The sequence below is a fragment of the Frieseomelitta varia genome, unplaced genomic scaffold (assembly GCF_011392965.1).
Source record: "Frieseomelitta varia isolate USP_RPSP 00005682 unplaced genomic scaffold, Fvar_1.2 scaffold_433, whole genome shotgun sequence".
Taxonomy (NCBI): Eukaryota; Metazoa; Arthropoda; class Insecta; order Hymenoptera; family Apidae; genus Frieseomelitta; species Frieseomelitta varia.
Genome location: NW_025110183.1, coordinates 17,108 through 38,645, shown reverse-complemented (window position 1 = coordinate 38,645; position 21,538 = coordinate 17,108). Strand labels below are relative to the sequence as shown.

The window sequence follows — 21,538 nt, the reverse complement described above, 5'->3', positions numbered from 1 at the left end:
GTGATCGTCCAACTTCTTCATAGTTTTTTCTTTTTTTTCTCGAAATGTCACGCAAGCACGAAGCTTGTTCTAAATATTACATAAACATGAAGCCGATTGAAATAAAACAGCGTCGTTTGTTACATTGTTCCGTTACACGCAGAACGAGCTGCGATTTAAATTAACTTTATCAATCAACTTCGTTTAATAATTCTCGTCATGACAAATACGTATTACACATTTGTGTAATATTTTAGAAAGCCTTAAATATTGCCTATAGAAATACATTTGATTCTCGCAATGTTGCGGAACTCGTTACCATCCAGATCATTATTTTGAAATTTATTTTCTGCACTTATCGTTGCGAATTGCTTTTATATTTGTATTTTGTACGATATCGATATTTTTACGATACTTTCCTTTCATGGAATATGGAGGCTTTTTTTCGAAAGATTCGCTTATCGGTGTAATTTTTTTTAGAAGAAATACTCGTTCGTTTTGTTCTATAATCTTTGATTTGCCAGATCAAGTGAAGCAATGTTTGGCTCCAAATTAGCCAATCTTGCTTTATTAGCCGGTTCCATTGTAGCATGCTCGTTTTGTATCAGGCTCTTGCCGCGTTGTTCTTTCCCTCTATTCGATCCCTTCTACTCCACATTTTTCGTTCCCTTCGTTGAAGAACGTCCGGACTAAGAGCTTCACTCGCTTGCATCATCTTTCATACGGTATTTTCTAGCTTGTTTATAAATTGGAGTTTCATTTTAGTTTTATGCAATTTTTGTTCTCGTATCCGCAAAAGGATACTGCATAGCGAAAGATCGCTTTATTAATAAACAACGTAAACAACAAGTATTATAATTAACAAGTATTATTTTGAAATAATATTAGTACAATGTAGAGCCTTTTGTAAATTCCATATTTTGCAAGAATCCACCGCAAATGGCTCCGCTTGTTCGAATCAAACCAAATATAGTCGATCAATTCTTCACTTTGAATCCTTTATTCTTCATAAAGAAAAAAAAATGTCTACGTCTACAAACAAATGTTACCGAGAAAACATTCATGAATCTTATCATTGAATGTTATTAAATATCGAGAAACAATTATTATACGACAGAGACATCGCTCTGTCGAACCAACTGCGCGACCGAATGCAAGATTGATCTCGAGCATCGTTCCTTTCTGTTTCGCGCGTTGCCAAATATCGACAAATAGCAACTCAACCGGTTAAATCAAATTAATCAAAATTAATCCAGATTCGTTCTTCTCGATGACGGTCGAACGTCGCATTCTGATCGGAACAAAGAAACAAACTAATTAAACTCGTCAAACTGAAGTTGACTCGCTTTGCCAAATCGGGCCATTTCGCCCTCCCCCTTGTTATTTATCACATGACATTCGATGGAAAGAAGTGGCGGCTGGACCAGCGTTTAGAGAAGCGATTCGTCCGGCCGTTTTTCTCTCCCGTTGAGCGCCAAACTTGGTTCGCCTCTCCCCCGTCTTCTGTCTGCGACCTTTTTTCATTTTTTCTTCTTTCACAGCGATTCTCCTCGTCCTCTTCGTTGTCGTGGTTGTCGTGTCTTCTTGTGGTTGTTCTTCTCCCGACCGTGGCGAAGGGGAAGAGGGAGGGAGAGACAGGCCCAGGGCTATCGTAATTTGTAGCGCAAGGCCTCCTCTCTGTTGCAACAGAGAGTTCTCTCCGTTCTGCGGAGAACCGATTCGACTTTTTTCTCTCTCTCTCCTCGAAACACGTGTACTGCGTACACGTACGCGAAACCTGGCCCTCGGTACCATATAATTACGGTGAAAGCCGGCCGATGGTCCGGCGGTGTGTGGTGCGTAGGGGCAGCTTGGTCGAGTCAAGTGGTCGACACATTGGCGCGGCGGCGGCGGCGGCTGCATCGATTGCCTCCGCCGCCTCTGCCGCCGGCTAGCTGCTAGCTTTCCTCTCGAGGGTGTTTCTTCCTTCGTCAGCTACTTTTCAGGCCGGCGTGCATACTGTACGTATGCACATACATATATCCTAGCTTTCTCAGCGCGCTTCTCTTGAGAGAAGCGGCCTTCGATTGATCCCAATTGAGTTAGAAATCGTTAACAAAGTCTGATTGGTCTGCATTCGACGGGAGGAGAAACAAGGGCCAGCCGCTCGTCGCACTTTCCCACGACGGTGTCGCAACTCGTATTATTAAAAGAGATATTATACTTGACGATTTTACAGAACAAGACTATAGGATGTTTTGCTTGTATAGGGTGAAAAACTGAAAGAGTTATAAACTTGTTCGTTCTCAATCTTTTTTATTTTCTTTTTTTTTCCGTAGGTTAATTATATTAATTGTATTTCCGAATAAAATAATGTTATTTTTGTTTCATTCAGTCTTTCAGTAGTCACCCTATATATATATATATATATATATATCCTTTCCGATTTGTGCATTGTTCTTGGCCAAAGTATAATACCTTAGGACGATTCATACCTATCAACGGCGACGGGGATCCCGTTGTACGAATATTTCATTGATCGACGCTTGATCGAAATTCATAGAAGCAGCTAAATTTAGTCTGTTCTACGTACATATAAATCTTATCTCTTCCTCTTACATTATCTATTCAATGAAATTGAGGGAAGAAAGAAATCTTTCTCTCTCTCTTACGTTATTTGCGTAATCTGGGTTGCATTTTTTTTTTTCTTTTTTCCTTCGATCAATCGTTACTCTCAAAAGTGATGACCTCTCGCGACTTAACCCGGCCAATTGAGAGTCAAGAGGTGGTTACTCGCGTCGGTGGCCCGAAGAATTTCACTACACCGGCTGTACACGTTTCCGTTCCATCTGTCCAGATGCAAATAGCAGCGTCTAATATTTTACTGCAACGTGTTCCTTACGTTGTAAAACGTTTCGGCCTTTTTTTTTTTTTTTTCGCGTGTGCACATCCAAGTAGGCCAAGGGAAATAAGACTTTAACATCGCGGCAAGAGCGCAATATTAAGGGCGTCTTTCGTTGAGTGGATAGCAGACGTGCTTATTTTTGTACTATATCAACGGTGAAACAAAAAAATGTTGTTTGAGAAGCGCGAGGTATTTAGATATTGGTAATAATGATTACCTTCATTATTTAATTAGTAATTATTATATCCCAACGATGTACAGGCAATAGGGTTTTCATTTCATGCCGGCAAATTCTATTAGAATCTCGTAACCACAGATGTCTATTGCAATTTGCATTTGACGTCGTCCTAAAATTGATTTCCATACCCGTATCTTTCTCTTATCGGCACAGTACGATTACATTGCCCTGCAACAGGCGAGATAGCAAGTTATCAATCATGCCTTCGTCGTGCTGTTAAAACGATTGCAGTATATACAGATGTGATTGCTCAAAAATCGGACGTGCGTACTTTCGTCCGAAAAATTGGTAACGTCTTTGATTGAAATAAAAAGGGAGGGGGAGGGGAAGAAAAGAAAGAAAGAAAAAAAACGAAGTAGGTCAGCTTATTGATTCGCCGAACGGTACGAGCTATAAAGGGAAGAAAAATGGGGGGGGAGGAAAAAAAAGCGGGTGGAACTGCGATTTCTGTTCGTTGTGGCATTAATTTCTCGTTGATTTATACAAGCTCCATTCTCACAGGGATTCAGTGCGTTATCCGTACTCTCTCTCCCCCTCAGGTTTAGCTCGCGAACAGCGTACCGAGATCTTGATAGTAGACTAGCTTCCTATTTGATTTATTGTAAATTAGCCGCGCTGAGTCTGAATTATTGCAGCGTTAAATTTCGCCGCTGCTTCCAACTGATTGTTGTAAGTAGCGAGTAGCTCTAGATACGAATAAACGGGGAATTACGTTCGCGGTTAACCGACGAATGGCTGTTCAATCGTCGGTTTTTCGAAGAGCTCGGCACTCTCGACTTTTTTGCATTTTCTTCGCATCGTCGTCAAACGACGTGCTCCCTCTTTCCAGGTTCCAACGAATCGAAACGGTTTTTTGATGCCGTTCGTCGATGAACGACGAAGAATTTCTTCGCCCTCGGTCTTCCTCCTCGCCCTCCTCCGTTTTCGTTTGGACATCGTTCCGCTTAAAATCGTTTTCATTTGCTTCGCTCCTGGAGGAAGCATTTTACGCCTCTCCTCCTCTCTCCCTCCCGGTTCTTTCGTTTGATCTTCCAAGAGCTGTCTTAAATACTCTATATCCTGTTTAAGGGCAGAGGGAGAACAGTTTTAAGATCAAACAGAGCCGAACGAAGCCGTGGTGGTTTAATTGACCTCCCAGTCAGAGATCGAAGACGCGCGCGATTTTCAACAACTAAGATTTTCAACGTTCTTCAATTGAAAGTTCCAACACTCGTTCCGCGTTCTCGAGAAGTGTCGCGTTTAGTATCGGTTCAGCGAGTAGCGAGGTGCTCGGAGGAAAATATTTGCCGAGGTGAGAAGTTGCTTTTGGCTGACGAGTAATTTGGACGATCGAGAGAGAGAGAGAGAGAGAGAGAGAGAGAGAGGGCGATTCGCGAAATGGATTAGGGCTGCTTATGAGTAATGTCTTAATTTTCTTCAAATCGTAGCGGCGCGCGTGTTTTAAAATGAAGAAAGAAGAAAGTAAAATGGCAGAAAATACATATTGTACTCTCAATTGTTAATAATCGATCGGAGCAAAAGGTCGTCATAAAATCTTGTTACACATTAATTAAAATAAATAGTTGTTATTTATTTAGTAAACAGTAATTTAACTTATTGTAACATAATCTATATTTTATAGTTAAATATTTAAATAGTAAAATATTTATAATTGACATTTAGTATGTTTACTGCTAAATTGCATCGTAGATTAAAACTGTACTAACTCTTAAACGAAATAAAATTTTGTACCAGTATCAAAAAACGACACTACTTACGGGTGCTCCTAGTAATCGTGCGTGGCAAAAATTTTTCACGCGAATCGCTGAAGAGGCGGGAGAGATTCGTGCAAGGTCGATTAGACGGAAAATTGGTAGAGTGGTCGTTGACGTTTTTATTACTCATAGACTGAAGATGTTTGCACGTCTATAAAGCTGGAAAAATATTTGGAATGAATGTACTTGTAATATTGCAACTTGCTAAATCATCTCTGATATTTTCATTATTCGTAGACCAATTTTTATAAATTTGCACATTTACAGAAAACATTTATAAAAAAAAGAGGTAGGAACATTAAGAAAAAAACATGCATATATTTATTATAGAAACATGGAAGTATTATGATATTGCAACTTGCATAAGACAATAGATTACGTGTCTTTAATTATGCCAAAAGTTTCTTCCCACCTATTCTTTTTTTTTAGTAAAACATCGAAACATTATATAAGAAAAACTAATTTCATTAATTTGAATTTAATTTGAATTTAAGTCAAACATGATTTTTGGCTTACCCTATGTTAACAAACATATGAGACTGCATAGAAATTCAATTTCTAAAAATTCCTGGCAGCTAAAATTTCTGCTAGTTAGACGTTAGTTGGCGCGAAATCGAGCAAGTTTAACAACAGCGGCTGATAATTACTGGCGCATCGGTTCTTTTCATGTCTTTGGATAGGCAGTATCTACGAGGCCTCTGAGGAGGCGCGCCTAAATTTCGAGTGGCATTGTGCACGAAAGGCGAAAAGACTAGGGATATTATTAATGATCGTGCCGGCCGGTTTCATACCAAGCATTTCACAAGTGGCATGCGAACGCTGTGAAAAAGTAGTTCGAGACCCTTTGCGAATTTGCCCTTTCGCAAAAGTGGGAGAATTTTAAAGGCCTCTTCTTCTCTTCCTTGAGTAGATATCACGCGATCTCGAACACATCGTGATTAGTCAGATGACCTGTGCTCGACAAACTTTCGGACGCGAGAATGAGGCCTCACGCTTTATATCACCCTTGAAATTTTGAAGGGCGGGTCAAAAGTCACCTTCTACTCGAATAAATCCGCAACTTGTTAATTATACGTTTAAAAAAAATTTTTCTTTCCAATAATTTTTAAAACATAATGAAAAAATTCATGTTTGGATTTAAATTTAATTCAAAACTAATAAAATTAGTTTTTTCTTATATATATATATGATGTTTTATAAAAAAAAAAACTTTGTTTATTAAAAAACTTTCCAGTACTTTTGCTCTGTTACGACTTATTCCTATTAGAAATTGACGGGCAATTTGTACACCAATTAATACTTAATTCAATTGAAATAATTTACTATTATTTATTATATATATTATATATATTAAATCTTCTTTCAGATTAATATTAAAATTAATTATTCCAAAAATATAATTTTTTATAATTCATTTGTCCTCAAATCACACTACATTTTGATTTAAAATATTTGATTTAAAATATTATTTTATAAAATTTTTTAATTTACAATTAATTTTTACTTATAAATCTTAATAACAATACATAAATATAATTTCAGTATTTCTTATCGCGGATTATCAAATTAAATAACAAATTTCCCTAAAAAGATTAAAAGGCCTCCATGTTAATTTATTTTAATGATTCAACATTTGTTTAATATTTTAATATTATTGTATAACATTACAATACGTATACACCTTGTATAACAGTTTACATGCGAAAATCATACGTGTGATTATACACAACACACGTACGTATGTGCATACATAATCGCCGGTATTACGATATCGAGTGTTCTTCCTGCAGGAATTATTTTCTCGACTACGTGAGGGCATTTCCGTCGATAGGTCTGGAGTAGCGGAGTATTCGTATCTTTTCTTTCCTTAGACACTTTCTCGTGTACGAAGTGTCCCCAGGGAGTTTCAAACTGTCTTCTCTCCAAGAATAGCCAGTGTGGTCCAGGATTTTCCATTTCTTGGAACGTCTCCATCGATCGGACACTTTTTCGTCTGCGTTCTCTCCCTCTTTCTTTCATCCCTTCTTTTGTTTGTTCTCTTCTTCCCCCTGTCTTCCCCCTTTTCTCCTTTTACGTGTTACACGGTGCTTTTATAATCCGCACGAAAAATATCTCTTTTCAACGCGGTTGCACGTTGCTTTCTCCACACACGCGAAATACTGTGTTATATACTGTTTGGTCTCTTTTTTTTTTTTTTTTTATCACGAGGGTGTCGGTGCTCGATGTCCCCCCCCCCTCGGCTGAAAATCAATTTTTTGAAAGCTCCTGCAGCTCTATCGCCCGCACGGTTTCGCGCGATATTAAATCCGACGTTAAATCTGATACGTGTTTCGCTCGCGCGGATCAAGAAAAAAGTTGAACGATCGTCCGAATATAAAATGCAATAACAGATCTCCGGGAGAGGAAAACCGAAAAACGCACGAAAGAGTATGAGATGGAACAGCGTCTCTTTTTCTGTAATTCTCACACGACGAAGCAATCGTCAACGATCAAGAAAATGAATTTGTCTATTTTACTTTGAGAGAAAACGTCGTAGTCTTCTAATAGTAAACGATCGTCGCGACAGTTAATTGAAGGGTAAGAAAATTCATTTTCTCTTCGATCTCGTTTCCTCGTGTCGTTTCTTTCCTTTTGCATTTTTTCTTTTCTTTTTTTCGAATCAATTTCGACATTTCCCGCGGAAAAAATCCAGGAAAAGCAGAACGCCAATACGTAATCGGAATTCGCAATTACGCGGCCGTGATTACCGCCGCGCGTTGCCGGCAATTCGATACGTACGTACGCTTGGAAAAAGAAAGGAAGAGAAAAAATTCGCTCGACGATTTGAAAGGTTGAGACAGACGCGGCAATAATGACTGTCCAAGCCACGTAAATTACCTATTTGCAGTTGAAAAGCACGTGTACCTTGCGATTACTTTCGAGCGTACACGCGAACTTGTTTGAACGAGTGAAGGAAAACGAGACGGAGGAAATTTCGTGGCTGTCGCCATCGTATATTCTATATTCCTTTTTTTAACAGCGAAAAAAAAAAAAAAGAAAAAACAGAAAAAAGCCGGCTTGAAATTAATAGGGATTGCTTAACACTAAGTTGAAGTTTTGTGGACATTTCTTGTCTATGCCTACTTCAAATTGGCGAGTGAATGAAACCAATTTCGTGCGTATTCCTCAATCGATTTCATTATTTTTGGAACAATTTAATTATACGCTGTCAGTATTTATAAATTTAATTATATGACGTTACATGGCTGAGAAATATTCATCGTGCTATCATAATTCATAAGAAATAAATTCATAAGAAATTCAACATGAAACGGAGTAAATGCTCTATCAAACATTGAGGCCATTTTGGAGGCCATTTGAGATATCAGATTTTCGATACTCAAGACTTTCCTTTGCCCCGGTTTATTTCACTGTCGTTTTTCATGAATCTCTGCAAGTTCAACGGTAATGGTTCTCTCGAATGGCATTCGAGCTACTCGAAGATACTCCGATTCAATTTCCCTAATTACTGAAACACTGTTGTCGAAATATTCCGCTCGTTCGTTTCATTTATTCGACGTACGTTTTTCTTCTCTCTCGTAGTATTAATTGAATACAGAGATTTTTGCGAGAGACTTTTGAGAGGAGAGGCCAATCAAAACATTGAAACGAACGCTTAGGAGAGGAGACGAGCCATTCGGTGCACGCAATAATGGATAAAACGAGGCTCTCATCTCATTCAGTTCAAGGGAGGATTCCTTTTTCTGCACTATTTATACGCTAAGCTCTGAAGGTCAATCTATGCTCCTCGCCGTAAACTCTTCTAATGTCATTTATAATAAAAAAACTTCCCTGGTAAATATTTCAATAAATACGGGCGGAATCTCTTTTATCTAAGGAACTAATAGAGAGGCAAAAGGACAAGGTAACTTAAGAATAGAACGAAGCGATATATCCGCGTGTTTAGTTTTACGTATAACCTCTATAATTTAACAGAAAAGTAAAAAATAAATCGAGAGCATGCAATTGTGTATTAGAAAATTTTGGCCAACCCAATGTTTCATACTAAAACATTTCTTTTTTAACACTAGAACTACCAAAATGGTCAAAATAATCAATTTATAATTTAGAAACTTTTTAAGTTAGAAATTTATAAGTTAGAAATTTTATAGCGAAGTTTTTTAAATTGGAAATTTGTAAATTAGAAATTTTATAGTGAAATTTTTTAAATTAGAAATTTTATAGTGAAATTTTTTAAGTTAGAAAGTCATAAGTTAGAAATTTTATAGTGAAATTTTTTAAATTGGAAATTTATAAGTTAGAAATTTTATGGTGGAATTTTTTTAAGTTAAAAATTTACAAGTTAGAAATTTTATAATGTTTTTAGCGATTTAGATAATTTTTTTTCGTAAAACGTATAAATAAATGCTTGTGTACTCTCCATTGTACTATAAAGTTCTTCTATTTCTTTTTATTTCTTTTATTTTCACGTCTCTAATGGAAATTTTATGTTTTAATCGTCGGCCTAGTTAGTTAACCTCTTGCGCTGAAATGACGTGCCACGCATGTCGAGAATTTTTTTCTCCCAAAATTGCAATATTTCCTCAGTTTTAAGTATAACCCAGGCAGAACGAATAATAAATTTATTACTTCTCAATAATTTCTATCCAGTGACAGTCATGCCGACGAGTTCAAAAAGAAAGCGACAAATTATTGTATACGGTTCGGTCACTCGTTATGGTCCGCAATCAGTTGCCAGCGCAAGTGGTTAAATATCAAGTCGACATAAAAGACGAAAAATCGCATGAAAATGGATTTATAATACATGTTTATAAAATCACATGAAAATGGATTTATAATGCATGTTTATAAAATCACATGAAAATGGATTTATAATATATGTTTATAAAATACGAACATCACGTCGACTCTCTTTGCAAACAGTGCAGACTCAGAGCAACTCTCGTTCCTTCCCCGTGAATCACGTTTACGAGGTCACTCGGCTACATAAATTAGCCTGTATCAGAGGCATCGATCGGCACCGAAATCGTGTAGGAGTCGTCGATTTTCGTCGTCGAGGGAAGAAGCCAGGTTCGATCGTTCGATACGTAGTACGAAGTACGCTGGCAGTTAAGGGTTGAACGGCGTTGGAACATCGGGGGAATTAGATCAGGGTGAGGCTGGATGTTTGAAAACTGAACCCGTCGCGCTCGATGAATAGATAATTCTGTGGTATCAAGATCAGAGTTGAGCGCGCGCGAATTTTCGCAAAATATACTATCTAGCCGGCGCTGGCAGTTGGTAGCTTGATAACCAACCAACGTGCCGTTTACCGTTACCGGAACGTTATTTTGCCTGTAATCACGGATTTAGCGTTGAGCAATTAGTCGCGCGAAAATTGAGAGCCGTACTCGCGGCTCGGGCTTACTCGATTGACAGGAAATAAATAGTCTCGAGGCTGAGCTGATTAAAAANAAGTATGCCACGGTTATTTCTGGCCTTCATATTTGCACAAAGATATAAGATACATTATATACAACTTGGTAAGATTTTTGATATATAGAATATAACATGGATATAGAATATGACATATGTCAAACTGTTTATATGTTAAAAATCTTACCAAGTTGTATATAATGTATCTTATATCTTTGTGCAAATATGAAGGCCAGAAATAACCATGGCATACTTAATTTTAACAATATTTCTGAATGAATTTCTTTCCACGCTTCTTCTAATTTCTTCCATAAGTCTTTTTTTTTCTTGATTTTGGATACATTTCTGAAGACTTCTGTCAAATTCATCCCAAAATACATCGATTCGATTTTTTAAATATACATAAATATTTTTGATATACTTTGAAATATTTATTCAGACCACATACATTAAATATCAGTTTTGTTTTCAAATATTATTATAAAATACAGTAAATAGAGTACATGTAACAAGATTGTAACCAGATTAATAAAATTAATCCGGCAAGGTATATCTATGTTCTAGTAACTGTTTAGATCAAAATAAGCAAGTGACTTATGAACAATGTGTACATACCTCTGGATATTCGATTGGATATAGAGTACTCGATGATTGATATTCCTGATGCAAAGATAAAAAAAAAAATGTTACCCGTTTCCCGAAAGCACTTATGTGTAAATTGCAATAATTAAGTGCAAATTGTTGTGCACTTTTTATTATTTTGATATTTTTAAGGGACGAAGGCTGAAAATAAAAACCGAAGATAATCTAGTTGCGATGCGTTATGTAAGAAAATAACAGTGACTAGAGGTACTTGATTACCAGACCGTGGTTAATCGCGTTTCAAGATAAAAATACTTGCTAGCTGTTACAATATCAACTTCCTACGCCTTGTATCTGCCCGTTCGAGCATCGGTCGCATTCGCGAACCAATCCCCGAGATGTCGTAATCTTGCACTCTAAAATTGCATTTGATTAATACGTTAGCAACATTCGCGGAAAGAATCGCCACGTTTTTAGCCAGTTATGATTGCAGCGTATTTCGAGCCGACGTAGTCGACGTAGAACGAGAACGGAAGAAGGTCAGGGATAAAAAAAAAAAAAAAAAAAAAGAAGAGAAAAAAGATGATACTGATCTCCGTGTCTGACCCCGTTTAATAACGCGGAACTCGTTACCCTTGAGCTTCCCATTGATTCAGGAATCAGGCACCCGATTGTTCGTCTTCGGCGATAGAATACGCGATTATGAACGATAACAACCGCCTTTCAGGGGATCGTCGTTGATTTCGGGACATTGTATCTTACGTTGTCGTGAAATTAAAAGACACCACTTTTCTCTCTTTTTCTTTTACTTTCTTCTTACAGAGTTCTAAACCATTTGGTCACTTGAGCGCGTATCTTCCTTTTTTTAATTTCGTTATGCATTTGTTCTTAATAAATTCACTCGAGTAAGATCACAAAATTGGACGATTTTAAAATTTGTAACGATCTTGCAATTTCTCGGTTTGATAAAAAAAAAAAAAATCTGTCTTCTAAAAAAAGGGAAAACAGCGAAGAAGCTTTTCCTTTTTATTCGTAGTACTATTACTCACTTCTTTTTTCTTTGTCATCTGTTCTTAATAGATTTACTCGAATAAAATTACACGGGATAATAATGAAACTTCTCCGATTTTAAAATTTCTAACAATCTCGCGATTTCTCGGTTTGATGAAAAAAAAAAAAATTAGAGTAAAACAGGAAAGCAATAAAAAAAAAAACCATTTTCTTTTTATTCGTGCTGCAACGACATTCACCGTTTTTGGACTCTCGTCCGGTTTCTCGAATTTCTTGAATTGTTTCGGAGCGCGGTAACCGGATTATTTCGAGCAACGAAATAGCACAGCGAAATCTCTGTGGCATCAGCCGGGTTTAGCCGTACAATTACTCGGCTAGAGAGGGTGTGCGATCTTCGAGTTGCTCCGACACATCGGTGGCCGAATTTCGCGGGGCGAACAACACCAAGATATCTGAATATGTGAATATTCGGCTACCATTCAGTCAGAGCAGAACGTTACAACGTTTCTTTAATTGCAAAATATGTATATACTTCGAAAGTATATTTTTACTTATTTTATTTATTATTCATATATAAAAAAAAATTCATATATGAAAAAAATTCTTACAATATTTGTTTTTACGTATATATCATTTCGTACGTATGTGTATTATATAAAGCGTATTTCAAGTAAATAATTAGAATAATAACAAAGCGCTAGTATAATATTTCGTCATATTATATAATATATATAATATAATATATAATACTATATTATATAATATTCACTACATTGCACAGTAATAAAGCAAGAGTACCTTATTGTGAACATATTGGTGAAATTTGATATGAATCTAATGAGTTTAATGAAATTTGTTATGAAAATGAATATTGTATAATATAATATAATATATAATATATGTCTTATTGCAGTGTAATGTAGTAAATATTATATAATATGGTATTATATATTATATTATATTATATAATAATTCATTTTATATTCATATAATATTATATAATAGTCACTACATTGCACAGTAATAAAGCAAGAGTACCTTATTGTGAACATATTGGTGAAATTTGATATGAATCTAATGAGTTTAATGAAATTTGTTATGAATATAAAATGAATATTGTATAATATAATATAATATAATATAATGTATAATATATTATATTATATATAATATGTAATACTATATTATATAATATTCACTACGTTACACTATAATAAGGCAAGACTACCTTATTGTGAACATATCGATGAAATTTGAAACCAATTAGCAAGCTAACATATAAACAGATATTACAGGAGATTTAGTGCAAACGTGATATATTCAGTCAAGTATTAGAATACAGCGTGGATGGTCGTCTCGAGCATACAATGAGAGCTAAGAAGTACTTAGGCTCGTTGATACAATGGATAATCAACTGTTTAAGTAGTTCCGTGACTATCATTCATACTAACACATACTCGTAATAAATGTCTTGCAGTTTCTATGTACATTTCCAGATTTGTTTCAAACTTTACTAATATAATCGTGGTAGCCGCGTTTCATTGCTGCAAACTCGTGTCTCTGCGAGTGTTTTCCACGCGTCAACATTCCAACGTTGAAATTCTCTTGATTCAGAAAAGTCCTTCATTTTCGTCAACTTTTAATAATGAAATATTGTTCCTTATACTGCGTATAATTGCCTGAGACAAAGTCAGAGATCGGCGTGATCGAAACACAAAATTTCCGTCAGAGTAAAAAAAAAAATGTTAAGTAAAAAAAAAAGAAAAATAGAGAACTTTACAATGTAATTAAGTACACAAGTTTTTACCTAAGGCTAGATTTTACGAAAAATCATTTGAATCTCTAAAAATACACTGTTTGGATATATCTGTGAAATATCCAACGATAATTATAAATTAATCATTTCGATCATTTTGGTAGTTCTAGTGTTGAAAATCCTTGTTCGAAAGTTTGCATGTTTCGAAGAGATTTTGATAAGAAATATTTTGAGTTGAAAATGGAATATTTTGTGGAATAATGGACTGAATGAATGGGAAAGGTTCTTCGTGCGATGAATTGAATTGGTCGAAATTAGCTCGTGCGATTATAAGAGATTAAGGGACGATACATGTATGTACGTATCCCCTTACATATCTAGGATAAAAAGTACACTTATCGTCGAGATATTTTTCCCTCCAGGACTAAATGGGAATTGAACTTCTTATCGCTTTCAGGGGTGTACATTGAATTTTAAAGATTTAAAAAAAAAAAAATCTTGCAACGTAAGGTGTAAATGTCGTGTTGTTTGCCAGCTGCGAAACAAAAGTAATCAATTGATTTTCCAAATGGACCAACAAACCTGGTGTTTGTCGTAGCCGACGTAGAGAAATATTATTTTTTTGCAAAAATAACGGTTATTCGAGATTTCAATCGTGATTTCTCCGTTGAAAATACAATCTTCTTTTATATATCGGGAGGGGAAAAAAAGCACCCGGAGTTATCAAAAAAGTTTTACGACACGTGGTGGCAAAAATATTGAAAAATATAAGGATAATCGAATGTAAAATAACTATCGGCAAATCCAACAGTTTCGCAATATTTCTGAAATATCCGTCGAAATTTCTATGAAAATTTAGGCGCGAATTTTGACCGTTCAGTTTTTCGGTGACAAATTTTGCAACGATACTCTATTTCTATTGCGAGATAGCCTTTATTTTCCGATTTATGTTCGGTGCAAGGGTTTTTGTAAGATTATATTTCGAGCACTCGAAGATCTCATTTTCTTTTGGGGGAGCAGGACAGTTTGACGGGACTAAAAATGACGAATACTTTGGAGGGCTGGTAAAACAAAAGTGCGTTTGATTGACATGAGCTTTTGTGGTTTGTTTGAACACATTATGAACTATAGAAAGCAACATTAAATGAGAAAAAAAAGAGGGCTCTTATTTAACTTTCTAACGGCATCCTTTTTTTTCATAACTTTTTTTTTTTACATTGCCTATCGGTGTGCATGATTTCAGCCAAACAGGATTAGTTGCAACAAAAAAGAGAAAAAAGTTCAAAAGTAAACAATATTCTCTAGGGATTGACGATTCAACATTTTCATTTCTGTGAAAATTATGAAACTAACAGCTATGTGTTTTTGATGTATCGAATTTATGCCAAAAGTTTCTACGTTTTTTTTTGTTTATGTTTCTCGAAATTGTTAAAAATTAAAAAATGTTCGATCGTCAATCCTTAGTAAATGTTACACGAAAGATACGCATCAAGTTTCACAGTAATTGGTTGGTTAGATTCCGAGATATCTTGCACACCGTTTCTAAAAACCTAGTTTTGAGAGAAACGCGTTTAATGTTTCAGAACGTCATTTTTCACACGTATCCTTTACTTACTTTTTTTACTTATATATATATCGCGGCTCACAATTCTTACGATTCACAACTAAATTGAATCCAAGTCCCCTGATATTCGATTCGCCAAAAAGTAATATTTGAATCACACGATTTGCACTTTATAATACTGCTTAAAGTTGTAAACAGTGATACAAATTCAATTATTCTGTATCCGCGGACTTATTATTATACCCCCAAATAAGTCGTTTTAAAGGCTAGGACCTTTTGTATCTTATTTCTAAGACTTCAAGATTACTATTTAAAACAAAACAAGACAAATCGATTTGTGAAAATTTCAAACTGTCCTGTCCCCTTAAATTATATTTTCATCACGTGGAAACAATATAGGAATTGAAAAAACGTATTGTGAATCTTTTATTACTTTTTTCTCGTCGAGGTCTGTCTACACTTTAGTCGTAAGGTAGAGAAGGAGAAGACAGCCGAGGAAAAAGACATCGAGCCAATTCGTTCGATTACGCGATGACGATCGAAAGTGAAATCGCGACAAGCGTGCAAGAAATGCTCGACGCGCCTCTTGAAGTGAAAAAGCGGCGCACGAGGAAACAGGAAGTCGATGGGGCGGCCATCGACGACGATTGAACGCGAACGACGACCGGGGTTTTCTAAAATTCTTGCGAGCTGGAACTTCTCGTTGTTCGATTTTCCAAGGTGTTGCGTATCCTACGCCGTGGTTTGACCAAATTTTTGAAATCTGAATTAATTAAAAAATTTTAGAATTGAATAATATTCTCACTAATTTTAACTGAATTAACTACTGTTACTTTAAACTAATATTCGTGAGCTCGGTTTACGCCAAATTTGTTCGTTTGTTTAAAAAATTAACTGATTCGCGTTAATATTGGAAAATTGTTAGCCCGTCGATATTTTCTGACTTTATGCATTTTACAAACCAGTTTACGCCCGTGTTTCCGAATTCAGAACGTCGTCCTAATTCTCGCAGTAACCGAGAAGCGATTTTACCGCTCTTTCTTGAGAGAAAATTGTCAGATGAGAAGTTATGCTTCCTAATACGTAACAACACTTCCACAATTTTGTTACAAAGTCTGTTAATTTTCTTTTTGTTACCTGTCTGTGTCAGGTTAATCGATAAATTGGTACGTATTTTCTGTAATGAAACGCTAACGTAAGAAGACCTCTACAGTTCTGTTAGATCTACAGATCTGTTAATTTTCTTGTTACCTGTCTGTGTCAGGTTAATCGATAAATAGGTATTTTTGTTGGTAACAAATATGATAAAACACTGACAGTCACGATGTATCTTTCATTGTAATCCATCTCAATAATAGTATTCTTTTTTTAATAATAATTCCATCTTGTTAATCATCGAGTGTGAAACTTTTGATAGAAAAATGGAGCAGCCTGACGCTCTCATTTACATATACGTCTCTTAAAAAGACACTAAATAAATATCAACTTCGATTTCCAGTCGCTTTCCTCGTTCGTTCGTTCCGGGCATTATCTTATCAAGTGCGCGCGGAAAAATGCTTTTCTGGCGGATCGTCAGATGATCGACGTACTCTATTGCGTCTGACATATTCTTAGATTTTGCGTGCTTGGCAATCATTATGCCGTATTTTTTCTTTTCTCCAAGTTAAATGGAGTATGCTGCGAATCTCGTTCACGTATTGCGTCTTGGATTTGAATCGCGATTATATCATCACTGCCGAGCGTATCAATTCAGTGGCCTCTCTCAAGCAGAATTAGGATACTTCTTTGCGAACGTGATTGTCAACAGATTGCGTATTTCTAAATTTCTAAATATAATAGATCCAATCTTGGTGTATTCTCTCGGTTAATTTTCGATTCACTTTTTTCTTATTTTCCTACGTTTAAACGATTTCTTAACTTCGAGAGAGAGAGAGAGAGAGAGAGAGAGAGAGAGAGAGAGAGGGAGGGAGAGATAAAAGAATTTCTGCTAATATTCTTGGTCGCTCGTTCCAATCTTACGAGTTTTAAAAGAACTTTAGGTTCTTGGAAAACGAAAGCGAGATCGGAGTATGAAAACTCGAAGATCGCAGCTCGTGGTTAAATGAATTTTTCTTCGATGAACTTTATGCTTTTTCTCTTTTTCTGTCCCTGCCGTGAGAAGCTTCAATAGCCTCTCCGTATCGTCGATAAAACGTACGGATCACGTGGGCCCTAATGCGACGCGATTTAACGCGTGGCCAATTACGTAGTTACTTTTGCGCCGGTCCGACTTCCTGAACTCCGGTTCGATCTGCTCTCTAGCCTATCTTGTGCAACGCCGATTTTTCCGTTTCATCCGCCAGATATATACACAGAGTAGTCTAAACATCTAGGTTGCTCCAAAATTACGGCACTGCCACGGCGTATCTGAACTTCAGAAATAAATTCTTACGACAACCGAAGTGTACAATTTTTTTGTTTCAACAGAGAATTTGAAGTGCAGAAAAGATTTTATTTTACAACAAGATTTTGTTAGAGATTTTACTTTACAATAAAGAACACACTTGCACGTGTGCGCATGTTTTACTAAAATACTTTTGTTTATACGTTTTGCTAAACATCACACGAGTCTCTGCGAAAATACGCTGTTACAAATATATGAAAATTTCGATGGAATGTTATAAATTTGTCGTTCTGATAACTTTTAAATAGTTCTGGCGTTAAATAAGAAGAATACAATATGAATATTGTAAAGCAATATGAAATTAAATCGAAATTATATTTATAATATAATATTATAAATTATAAAATTATAAATATTATGATAAATTATAATAAATATAAAATTATAAATATTATAATAAATTACAATAAATATAAAATTATAAAATTATAAATATAATAAATTATAATAAATATAAAATTATAAATAACGTAATATTATAATATATAACGTATATGTGTTATATTACATGTACATAATATTATAGTATATATAGTATAATAATATAATATTATAACATAATAATATGTATAATTTTAGTTTTGAGCTACAAGGTTGCAAGCCTTATCACAAACTTTTTTTCTATTTGATTGACAACTGAATATGTCCGACTGTTTCAACGTTATCTGCTGATGCATTTACAGACCAAGGACTGCCCCACAGACGCAGTTCCGCGGGGAATTAAAAAGTGCATTCTTGTAACACTAACGAGTTTAGCAATCAAACGAGTGAAATTTTGCAACATATCCCATTATTCTCTAGTTACTCTCAGCGACGAGTGTCAATTCAATATCATCAGCCAGTCGAATTATTGCGAATGAGAGAAAGAATGAACGAGCCGCGGCAAACGAGAGAATGAGAAAAGCTGAGAAGCTCGTACAAACTTTCCGCAAACTTCTCGTCTCGTCGACTTGTTTTGAAACGTCCCGTACGTTGATCGATCGTCGAGAGACAGAAAAGAAAAGAAAAGAAAAGAAAAAAAAAAAAAAAACAGAAAAACTCTTGCTTGTTTTCGTTGTCGATGCTCGGCGGACACCAGAAACGCGCAAACAATAAAATATTTCTGTAGTTCCGCGTTCTGCCATCGAGCTGATCGTATTTTAACCGTGGAGTGCACTTTGAAATTCAATGAAACGAACGGGGGGGGGGGGGAGAAATTTGCGGGAAAACGAGCCGCTTGAAAATTCCCGTGCGACTTCATTTCACTTTGTTCCCTTCGAGTTTGTTTCAAACTTTCTCTTCTCTCCCTCATCGGAGCACCCCCGGCTCGGTTTAATATCAGATTTTAATATCGGAATTTTTTTTCCTTCACTCGGTCGTTTAGCTAATGTTTCTGCTCGCTTCGGGGCCAGAGTCGAGTCGTCGGCGCTAGGTATCTGGGTTCGAACCAAAATAGGTAATTCAACATACCCATACGTTCTCGGATGTCGCGCGACTATAAATCGAACTGGAGCATTGGCCAATTGGGAGGAGGTGGAGAGAAAAAGGTGAAATCGCGAACGATACTCGAACGGTACTCGAACCACCGAGGAAATTGACCGACCGATTTCTTTCGATGGCGGACGACGCACAGTCGACGATGGGAAATCAAACTTTCGTGTCCGACGAGTGGAAATATTTCTTTACGATGTTGTTCGACCGATCGGAGGGAAAAGTGGTACGAGCGCGTTTGAAAAAGGAAAAACGAAGATTCTCGTGCTTTTATCTGAAAGATTTCGCGTTTTGAATTTCCAAGGTTCCCCGGCTATCTATTATGATAACGTGCCCATCATCAGAAGATTGGAATTGTCGCTTCAGATCACGTCGTAGTATATTTTGTAACACTCATTTTACACTTTATAAAGTATATTGATGGTAAATTTAAATTACTGTCCAAGTGCCACGTAACGCGGGAATTTTAAATTTTTCTCAAACAGCTCTGCCTGCGTCGCTCTCTTTTCCCTCTCTCTTCTTCTTGTTAATTAAAGTGTTTTAAAAAGAACCAACACGTCAGGAGTTTAGCCAAGTATTTAAAAACACGAGGGCCCTCCTCCGTGCTTTGTTTCTCATTCTATGGGATGTTACATAATTTGATTCGAGCACAGCGAGCGCGAGTTTCAGTTGAAATAAAGTTCAACCATGAATGGAGTATGAACGAGTGGTATTGAACGGGCTTAGGGTAGGTTTATGCGGTATTAGCATATTCGTATTTGCTCTCCAAATTATTCTAATTCGCGGTGAATTTAAATGTCAAATAGGTGGAACGTCAAATAAAGTATTCTTTTCAGACTTCGTTGTTCCAGCTGTCCTACTCCCGCGCGCGGGGCACGTATTTCAAACGATAGATTTCAAATTTTTAAAACAATGACTCGAAAAAAGAAAAAAGAATATATATCGTTCGCAGCGTCATGAAATTTTCTCTGTTCTTCAGCGTGGCCTGAATCAAAGATTAACATTCATCCGAGCGATAAATTTCGACGTAAGCTAATACTAAATGTATTATAGCGCAAAACGAAACGAAAAACGTAACAAAAAATTTCAACGTATCGTCCAGATACTAAAAAAAACGCGAAAAAACAAAGATAATCGCAGTACGGTTCGATTCTATATCCTTACTTTTTTCCCCCGTAAAAGCGTAAGAGCTTTCCAATCGTGATAAAATCGGCCAGCGTCTGGACGATCAATCGCTGATTTCCATGATGAAACGAAGGCTGTGGTTCGCGTCAGACCTCTCACCGCGCACGTATGTGTGTATGTAAGACGCGCGAACGCCATCCCGATGCTCTAGCCAGGCAGGATTGCGTGGGCCACTCGTTACTCGCCGCTCGATCGAAACGAATCGGTTTCGTCGTTGCGTTCCTTGATCGATACGAGCCGCTCCGACGGCGCTTCCTGATTCAGCGAGATCGCGGCTGCGGTTCAGATTTCTGTCAGATCGCGGTCGGCAAATGTAACAACAATCGATCCGTGGTTTTCGTTCGTGCTTGTTGTTGTTCTTCTCTTCGCGCGCGTTGACGTTCGTGTGCGTGCGTGCGTGCGTTCTACACCTATATATCGCTTGTTCGCTCTCCGGAGGCCCCATATATATAGGGGCCCGTTTGCTCGGCCGCGGGCTTACAACATCCTCAGCCAGCAGCGCGAGTGCATCGCCGTCTTCTCGTCTTCTTGTGCTCCTTAGTTGTTCGCGATTCGACATAGTCGCGATTCTCGAATCGGGCGTCGAGTCTTTTCTTCCTCTTCTTGTTTCTCCCCTTTTTTCCTCCTCGCTTTCATTCGCGAAGGAGAAGAATTTCTCCTCCAACGGCATTTTTCCACCCATCGTTTCGTGTTTTTCGTGATCGTCCAGTCCAGTGATCTCGACGAAAAAAAAAAAAAAGAAAAAGAAAAAAAAGAGGAGAGATAAGAGACAAAAAGGAAAAAGAGAGGAATTGAAAAGAAAAATCTTCGGCCTCTGTGCGACGACGGGCGGAGTCTCTCGAGTCGAGGAGAGTCGATTTATTGGAAAATCGTTTCACGGACGATTGTTTGGTCGGGAGATCCGGAAGGTGGTCCCTCGGCGAGGGTAAATCGGTGGCCAGGCCGCCGAACGGGGGTTGAAAAGAGGCAGAGAAGAAAAGGGGATGAGAGTATTGTGATTCCTACGTCGGAAGTCGAGGGCGAGTGATCTCCTCGGATTTTTCGGCTGGGCGAGAAGGATTTTCGCTGTGTTCCGGAGGGGATAGGATACACGGAAGCCAATGAAGCTCGAAAGATGCTCTGAATAGATGGTCCCGGTGTTTCGGGTTGCTATCTTGCTACTTTTGCCTCGCTGGCTCGACCTGCGTTTATCGGTCGTTTCACGTAACACTTGAAGCTCCGCGAGCCGCAATAAAACGATCGACAGACGATTTTCTG

The 21,538-nt window shown here is 37.0% G+C and overlaps 1 protein-coding gene across 2 annotated transcripts in view; it reads left to right on the top strand.

Moving 5' to 3' along the window:
- Positions 1–21,538, top strand: part of LOC122532098 (very low-density lipoprotein receptor-like) — a 47,502-nt gene that overhangs the window by 10,566 nt on the left and 15,398 nt on the right. The window lies entirely within an intron of this gene.